The 9,658-nt window shown below is 34.4% G+C and overlaps 1 long non-coding RNA gene across 1 annotated transcript; it reads right to left on the reverse strand.

Moving 5' to 3' along the window:
• Positions 1–3,730: 3,730 nt before the first annotated feature.
• Positions 3,731–8,363, reverse strand: LOC144961009 (uncharacterized). Its single transcript, XR_013643024.1, has 4 exons — positions 8,221–8,363; positions 7,921–7,986; positions 6,626–6,795; positions 3,731–3,754 (listed from the first exon to the last, which is right to left on the reverse strand). It is a non-coding gene; the product is annotated as an uncharacterized LOC144961009 (long non-coding RNA).
• Positions 8,364–9,658: the final 1,295 nt, after the last annotated feature.

Here is a 9,658-nt window from a genome sequence, read left to right on the forward strand (position 1 = left end):
ACTCAAGGTCAGCTTGTAAACTATTGATTAAAGAATTACTTTAAATTCGGAGGCAGACTTTAACTTTTCACTCAACGACACATTCTTCATTTCTTGGTCAGCAACAAAGCTTTTAATCTATTCAAATTCATCATTTAAACTTTCAAGTATATTAGCTTCTTTCTCTTTCAAATTGTTTCAATCTCAACCCCCTTAAAAAGAATTGCAAAGCTTTTTGTCTTATGATCTAATTGTTCAGTAAGGATTGAAGCTCCCTCGATTTTCTCCTTCATTAGTGTTCATTCTTCTTAAAGCTTTGACGGGCTGGGGTCAACATATGATTCGATGGACTTCAACAAATTATCAACAGATGACGGAAATGGATATCTACATGGGGGAATAAGTGTTGGCCAATGGAAGCTCTATAAAAGAACTGTAAAATACTATAAAGGTTTGACTTAACATTTTGAATATAATATTTTTCCTTTTCTCCGAAACTTTCTCCTCACATCAACTTTCATACTTTCAACCATAAAAAACTCCCTTTATCACATTTGGGCAAGTAAGGCACTATATTCTGAGGACAACTTAACAATTTCTCCTCAAGATGAGAAATATTTTCTATGGCATTATTGTTAGTACTGGACTAGATTTGCATGCGTAATTTTTAAAGATTTGTATTACGGGCCTTTAAAGATGCATTCTCTTTGTCTAACAGTTGAATTTTTTCCTCCTGAGAGACTTAATTTTTTCTGGGCAAGTTCCCAATTCCCGTTTGGAGTTTTTTGATTGTTGGGCCCTTAAAAGGTTTGTGTCTTGAATCTGATGACATCAACTCATTGAGAGCTCTGCATTCATCTTTCTCATGAACTTCAATTTTTTTTTTTGCTATATTCTCCTTTTTCTAGAATGACAGCTGAGTGCGATTCCTTCAAATCAATTTTTATCTTTTTTTAATAATTTCATGCTGTTCATTCAACATAAAAAGCTCTTTCCCCCAGAAATATTATATTTTTTGGGCCCAGGTGTTTCTAAAACCTTGGATTTTTTCTGAAAGCATGAGTTCCACCCTTTCTTTCCTTCGTTTGTAACTGTTCTCTTCAAAAGTACCACCTCCTTTGGTATTGTTTTCTTTTCTGACCCAAGTAGTGACAGCTCAGCATTTTTTTTTGGTTAACATTTTCCTGAAGATCATGGATGTTTTTTCCTTTTAAGGATGAAATTTTTCACTCTGATAGGTATTCACTTCTTGCTCTAAAAGTGATACCTTTGCCAAAACTGCCCTTTACCTCAAACTTACTTTTCTCTCAGTTCTGATAATTCTTTCCTGATGCAATTCATTTGGGCGTTGAGAATGTCCATTTTCCATATGACGATGCTCTGCCCTCTAAGTCTTTTATTTCATTTGTCAGTCTACCAACTTTCCTTTTGAGTATTATGCAGTTCTTTTTCTTTTGTTTCAACAAGTTTGCTGTTTTTCCCATTTCAATGGATTCTACTTGAACACGATATTTTTCCAGCTCTGCCCTTTTAATTCAACCTTTTCAGACCCCCAATGACTCTGACTTATTCTTCAAATCACATTATCTTTTGGAGTGAAGCTTTTTCAAACAGACAAACTATCAATTTCCTGCCCTTCCCCCAATACATCTGAAAACAATTTCATTGCATCTGAATCTCTTTCCTTTTATTTTTGGGTCTTGTAGATTACATTCGTTTTAAGAGACAATTCATCTATTTTCAGAATATTTAGCTTTTCAGCTGTGTTTCAAATCAAGAACTTGTTTGATTCAGAGATTCTACATTTTTAAGAGATTTCTTTCAAAACTGTCATACCTTCTCTTGTAATGATTTCAAAGACTCTTTCAAACTGGACGAATTCTCTTCGTTTGTCCACAAGCTGTATTTTCAAAATCTTCAGAAATTTAGTGGTAGCTAATCTGAGTTAGTTTTTTTAGAAATTTTTCTAAGCGATCTTGCAAATCTATCAACTGTTAGTTGCATGCCTCATTGCCCAAACCTAAACGTTCACATTGTGACAAATAAATAACAACTGCTCATGCTCTTGATCAAATTTCTTTTGCAAATAGTCGATCTGATCTGACAACTCTGCATGCTTCTCTTTTGAAAAGGATTCCTAAAGAAGACATTTTGGAGGAAAGATCAGATAAATCTTGCTCTTTATCTGCTAAAGGTTTGTGTTAATGTATCACAATGATCAGACAGAGATTGTGCATGCAAAGTTGTCTCATGAAGGGAAAGAAGTGATGGTTTCAACAGAAATTTGTAATGCATGCTTGTCTTGCTGGACAGAGTCAAAAGAAGTTTGAAGTTAGATAGATCCTGTAATGTAAGCTGATTAGTTTCATATAAATCCCTCACCTTCTGATCGCTGAGCTTGAGTCTTTTGGCAGGCTGACAAGGACAGATTGCAAGCTGACAGCAAAGATGGTCTACTTCTTTCCTCCCAAATCACTCTCCAGAATAGCAAGTTTGTTATCTTTCTCAGCACAGACGCTTCCCAGAACCACCTTCACTTCTGCCCTTCCAAACTGACTAGTTTGTCGCTCCCAAGAGAGTTGACCAGCTCCTCATTCGTTTCTTTTCTTGTCGAAGTTGAGATATAAAATTGTTGTTTTGTTTAAAAGAGTCTTCTTTTCCCAAAAATTCGAAATTGCAACCCCAACTTTTGTTGATACTCCTCCACTTTGATTTTGAGTGAATCATTCATTTCCTTTAACTCTATGACTTGGGAAGTCGAAATTTTCCAAATCATTTTGAAATATAAATAACTTTTGTTCTGTTTGTTTGTCGCCACTAAGATTCAACTCCCTCCATTTCCAAATTTTTAGACTGTAAGGTAGACTCGTGTTCATTCAACTTGTCTTTGTTGATTCTAAATCACTTTGGGAATCCACTTAAATTCACTCTAAAACACCATGGAATTATTTTTTTTCTTTTTTTTTGAACAGTTTCTAATTGTTTTCATCTTTCTCAATGATACTCTTTTTTAAATGCGAAATTAACTTCCCCTCATGACCCAGAAATTTAGCACACAAATCTGAATTCAACAACTTTCTGAAACCACCTTTTCTTCCATAAAATGAAACTTCTTTAAAGCATCATCAAGTTCAATTTGAACATTTTCACTTGAAGTTTTTTGAAATAGAAAGCTCATCACGCACATTCTTCAACTCACTTTCTTTTTTCAACAAGAGAACAATTGAGATCATTAATTATAGACTCCTTATTGTTGACATCTTTTCTGAAAAGATGACACCTCAGCCTCCAGATCAGATATTTGTGTCAGTAAAGCTTCCATCTTTCCCTCAAATTCCTTTCCTTTCACTGTCTGACCTTCTCTCGAAACAATCAAGTTCTCTCATCAATTTTTTCCACTAAAAGCTCCTGTTCTGAAACAGTGATCTCTACTTTCCTCAAATGAATTCCTCAAAGCTGAAACTTCCCTCATTTGCAGTTGTTTAAGTCATCTAAAGCTTCTCTGCAACGAGTCTGATTTTTCTGAAATCTCTTTGTCAAGTATATCATTTTTGTTTCCGCAATTTGTCAATCTCTGCCACCCATTTCCTCTTTTACAGACTTTATTTGCTGGACTGACACATCTAATTCAGACTGAATATTACCAACTTCAATTTTCAGCCGTCCTATTTCTTTCTCTGCATCATTTTTCACAATGTTTATGTTTTCAATATCCCCACTGTAGAGTCTCTGTTTTTTTTTCATACTTTAAATCCATTTTCTCGTCAAGGCAATCCTGTAAAAAAGATATTGTTTTATGACACAGAGCTGTGGAGAGATTTTTTTTAGAAAAAGCATGCCAATTCAAATAGTTAAAATAGACATGAAAGGTTGAGTGCATTAAAGCCAAAAAAGCTCTTATAAAGCACTTGAGTGAATTGCTTCCTACAAGTCTCATTTTGAGTAAATATGTGATAGTCTGTGAAATTCTAAGATTTGTACAAATAAAATTGTTGCGATACAATTTCAATCCAATGTGAGATCAGATGCTGATTTTGAGTTCTCTATTATTTAACGTTCTATGAAAAATAACTACATCCTTGATTGGAAAATCTATTCCGAGCTGCTGCTCTAAGTTAACGAGTATCTCCATTTTCATTTATGGTGATCACGCCAACTGTTCATTAAAAATGGCTATCCAATTATCAAAGTGAGAATTATTTTGCCAAATGAGAAGATTCAGGAAATTCTAACTTTTTCCTTTAAAATTTTGCAAATTTTGCAAATCTTGCCTTAAATTATTCTAAAATAAGATAATAATGAAAAAGACAGGTCTTGTCAAATGGATAGGATCAGCTAGTCTATGATCATAAACAACATGAGATTTTATGCAGTTTTTCCTTATCAGAAGTTATTTGTCTCTTTGGTCAAGATGAGAGATGCTGGACCTCTTCTTTGATGAGGAAAATGCATATTTATGAGTCCCAATAATACGATTTTGATCATGATACTTTCGAAAATAAAATTTACATGCATGGGTTCAAAAGCAAAATGAAATTTTGCCTGCATTATCTTATCTTACTGTGGTCCTAAAAAAAAAACCACAAAAAAAACTCAATTTTTTTAATGGATCTTAAAAATTGAAAAAATTGAATTCAAAACGTTTTTTCAATCAAAATGTAAATCTTGATGCCTCAACATCTAGAATTTTTAAAACTTTATTTCAATGCTTGGCCACAAAAAAATGTTTTGGGAGTCTGCAGTGCCACCAAACTGTTTCAAGAAGCAAAATTAAACAAGGCATTTCACATTTTCCACTGACACAATATGAATGCCTCTGCCTCATGTATCATTCTCCCAGGCACTTCAAAAGAATCAAAGACCACCACAGCATTTAATAAATGAGGACCAGAATTCAGTAATCGGGACAATAAAGAATACCCAAACCAAGTGCAACCAATAGAGATGAGCGAAAGATATCTTTACCCATTAGGGGAGAGAGCAAAATAAAGGGAGAAAATTGTGACTCGTGTAAAGGATACAACACAAAGTTAATGTTTTTGGCATTTTGGTCAAACAGGCCTTTTCTGACCGTTTTAATATTTAAATGGGGACGGAGAGTAGAAGTAAATACTCTATCACCATCTCAAATTCTTTAAATGAACCCTCCCCCCTCCCTATTTCAAACTTAATTTATATCATTTCGATTACAGTTTTATATTTCATCTCAGTGTCATTCTATCTCCCTCCCTTGCACACATACACACACACATACCTGGCTCTTTCTCAGTTTCTCTCCCTTCCTCCTCCATCCTCTCCCCGTGTTTTTTCCTTTGTTGTAAAGTAACTTCATTATGTAAATGTAATAGAATATAATATATTTTCTTTCTTATCTACGTTTACCTGACGAAGGCTAAAGGATGAAACATTGTTTAGTTTTGTGTTGTATCTTCTACACGAGTCAAATTACTCCCTTTATTTCATTTCTCCATTTTATTGGCTCATTTAGGCACCTCTAGCTTTTGGTTACTACCCCATTATTACACCATTGGCAGCCACAATACATAGCCCAATTCTAACAATCCCTTCACAGAATCAAAAAAAAAGAAAAGAACATGCAAAGCCACCAATCATAGTCCAAAGTTCCAAAATTCAAGACAAAAGCAGAGTTAGACAGGTATAAGGTTAACATGTAAATTTTTAAAAGATTAGAAAATTTAATTAGAGCAAAACATAATCAGTAGAAGAAATTTTAAAAAATATAATATTTATTTTAAATGAAAGGACAGAGGTTATATTATACAACAGAAATTACACAGTATCATCCCATTAACTGCAGTTCATAATACTTTAAAAAACTTTTTAACGTTAAACCCTTTTTTAAAACCGCTATTCTCACTTCTGATTCGAGACCAAATTTCATGCATTCTCAAAAATCTGTTCCTAAATTGTATAATGGTTCAAGATAGTGTACACGAACCTAGGCATTACTAGAATCGTCTCAGACACACTCCAGCAAGTGTACACTGGTATAAAAAAGGAAACTGACGGAGAACCAAGAAAATTATTGCTTTTCTGATTTAAGTATTAACAGGCCCCTTAGTCCAATACAACTTGAGCAGACCTTGTATAATTTATCTGAAGGGACGATTTTGTCCCATGTTAATATTATGACATCACATTGCCCCATTTACAACGGAGTCTGTATTCCATTTTCTTGAAGGTGACATGAAAAGACAATAGTAATATATAATAGTCAAAAGAAAAGCAGAAGACTGTCACATGAATGAGCTTATCAAAAGTTTCTTCTATTGGAATCCATATTGCTAAAACAGTCAAATGCTAGACTTTGCACAATCTTTGGGCATGTCTTTTTCTTCTTCTTCTTTGCCACCCCCTCCCCTGTCCTCACAGTATTGATTGGGTCTATGGATCCTCAATAAGATCTGGCAGAAAGCAATTTTAAACAAACCAAGCACCCTTTTGGGAGAGCAAACAATTGTTTCTGTTCATTTCGTGATACAGAAACCATGTTAAACTCCAGTCTAATGGAGCTTATGACTCTAAAGGACAATAAATTCCTTTTTTTTTTTTAAATACAGATAAAGAAAGATTTTAAAATGGCAAACAATTTTAAAAGAATCAATCCCATCAATTTTTTACCAACCTTTTCTGCTTTAAGTTTCATCATTTCCTCAGCTTTAAGTTTCAGCTCTTCAACTGCATTACCAAAATTGGATTCCACTTCCTCAATTTCTTTTCCAAGGACTTCATAGATTCATCTTTTTCATTCACATCAGAGTGAGCTGAAGCCAGCATCTCTTCGAGATTCTTCATCTAATTCAAGAGAGAAAAAATTGAGAAGATTGATTTTTATTAAAATGACAACAGTATTTTCTGATGAGAGAAAAACTATTATTTTTAACATTTCTAGACCCTTTCAGGACCTACCAAAAACCAAATAAAAAAACCCCCCAAAAACAAAAAATAGCATACAAAAACCACAGGATATTTAAATATATTAAGGATTAAGAGGCGGCAACCCTTTTTTAGGTCATTATAAAAATAAGGCAAAAGAGGATAGTTCTGAAAGTTGACCACAGCAGCAATTTTACATCCCGTCCCGTGTTCAATTTGAGGCCCAACAAAGTCTTACATAAAAGTTGGCGTGGGATTCCAATCAAAAGGGAAAATATTTTTTTAAAAATAAATAAATAAATAAATAATTCCCCCTTTTATTCATCCCCAAGGGGAAATTTGTCTTTAGGGTCTATTCCAAGGGAAGACTGGAATAACCCAGGCGTCAGCCGCAGAGCAGCACCGCAAAGTGGGGGCTAGGGTGAGGTGACTTGCTCAAGGCCAAAACAATGCAGCGGTGGGTGATTGAACTCGGTACCTTTCAGGTAGGAAGCAAAGAGACCGTACCCACTGAGCCGCGCTTGCCCCTTAGATGTGACAAAACAGATGCAATTCAACTGCAATAACAAGTAATTTGACAGAATGTCATGAAAATATAGCGCAATATCCACTAAACGTGCTCAAAGGGGTCCCAGGCCAATAGCAACACTTAACATGTAGGATGAAACATGACATGACGCCTGTTAGGCGATACTACAATTTTTTTTCAGACATAGACAACGCTGTTTTAACGACCAGCTACTCATTTTACACCTGAGTACGGTGAGGGGAAGGTGAGTAAAGAGCCTTTTCCAAGGACTCAACTATGCGCCATGCGAGGCTTGAACCCAGGACCTTCCGAATCCGAAAGCGAGTGTCATACCACAAGACCACATAGCCGCACAAGAATGATGAAAAAGACAAAAATGAAAATGATGATGATGACGATGATAATGAGAATAAAGGTAATTGTTGACAATCATGATTAAAAGTAAAAGTTGAAAAAAAAAAAAAAAAAAAAAAGAAATCTTATGGTCATTGAATTAAAAGTGAGGCGGGGTTTACCTTTTCCTTCAATTCCTGATGTTCTTTTTCCATATCCTGAACTATGTTGTCTTTGACTGTTTCCAACCTGCAAAGAAATAGTTGAAAAATATGAACGAAAATTTTTAATTTTGGGCTTCGGGGTAATTTTTTGTGTCTATCTTTCTCACATGTCTTGAACGTTTTAACCAAATATAAAACAAGCAACTACAATAATACCTTGGAATTCCCGCTACCCAGAAAAAAAAAGTAAATAAAAAAGTGGTCAGCCAACCTAATTTTCTAATTTTAAACTGTGATTTTCAATGAAAGTGATCACTTACCATCTCTCTCATCAATTAATTTAGCCATCTCCATTTCTAGATCAGCTTTAATGGCACCAAGTTTTTCAACATTTGAAACTGCTTCATTCATCTGCTGTGTAATTTTTTCTTCTTTTTCCAAACTACTCGCCAAATCCTGTTTAACCCATCCTGATAAAAAAGGAAAAGAAAAAAAAATAAAAAACCAAAATTTTAAGGGTTGGAAATATGTTAATAAAATATGAAAAAAAATGAGAAATTTCCTGTATTTGATTTTTTTTAAAAAGAGATCCTTATCAACTAAAAGGAACCTACACATGAATTTTGTTAGAAATGCATTGTACAGGCGATTGTTAATATAAAATCATAACATGTAAAACTTTCTTTGCTTACTGCTTTATTAATCAGTTTTATTATTTAACACAGTTCACCTCAGCTAATGCTTTAAAGTAATCTGCAACAAGCAAGTATAGATATACTGAAGTTGACCGTCCCACTCCGGTATTTAGTTTATTGTTTTTGCCATCCGTGTTTTATGAGTAATGCTCACTGAACTGTATTAACCCGACTATAAACGTTCATGGATACACTTAGTTTTGTGTGTTGGTCCGTTATACTTCCAGATGGCAATATTATGAGCTTCTTAGCCAAGCGCATACTATATATATTATCTATATTTGATATCAACAAACTGTCTCTCATTCATTTAATGGTCTGGATTACTTGATTTTAGAAGTTAGCAACATTTTTCGACACTTTGATGTCCATTTCCTCACCTAAAGAAAAGGAGGATGGGACATAACATACATGACAATAAGACAGATTTAGAGTCCAGTGTCTGCATCACTCTTGGGTCCACCTATCATAGTGGGCTAAATCACTCTTGGGTCAGCTTTCTTACAATAATTATAAAAAATGGGAAAAGGTTAATCAATTGAGTCACGGAATCACGGCAGCACTAACCCCTGCGCCCAGCATAATGTCACTCAAAGCCTCAAAAAGACACCAACACTGGATTGCTGTGACAAAAAAAAAATTTAGATACTCAGATATTTCCTTACAATAATACAGAGTGTCCGTAGAGTCTGGACACAGTAAAGTAAAAATATTGGAATTGATGGCAATGCAGATTTATTGCATCCAGTTCATGCCCAAATTTTGTGAAACGCATTGACATTTGCATTGCAAATGATGATGGCGCTCATATTGAAGATATTATTTGAATAAAATAAATAGTTGAAAATAAAACTTAATTTTAATATATATACCAAAAACATTCAACTATCCTATGTGTCCAGACTTTATGGACACCCTGTAATATTCATTCAGATAGATGATTACCAAGCAAAACAATTCCCCTTGGGGACAAAACCTATTAATATCCTGAAACTTCCTCGGAAAAGAACTCCAGGCTAGAACTGGACCAATACCCCGTTGCCTCATTTGAGGAAACAAAA

This window comes from Berghia stephanieae, unplaced genomic scaffold (genome assembly GCF_034508935.2).
Source record: "Berghia stephanieae isolate SIO BIC M18660-M18661 unplaced genomic scaffold, UCSD_Bste_1.3 scaffold1224, whole genome shotgun sequence".
Lineage (NCBI taxonomy): Eukaryota > Metazoa > Mollusca > Gastropoda > Nudibranchia > Aeolidiidae > Berghia > Berghia stephanieae.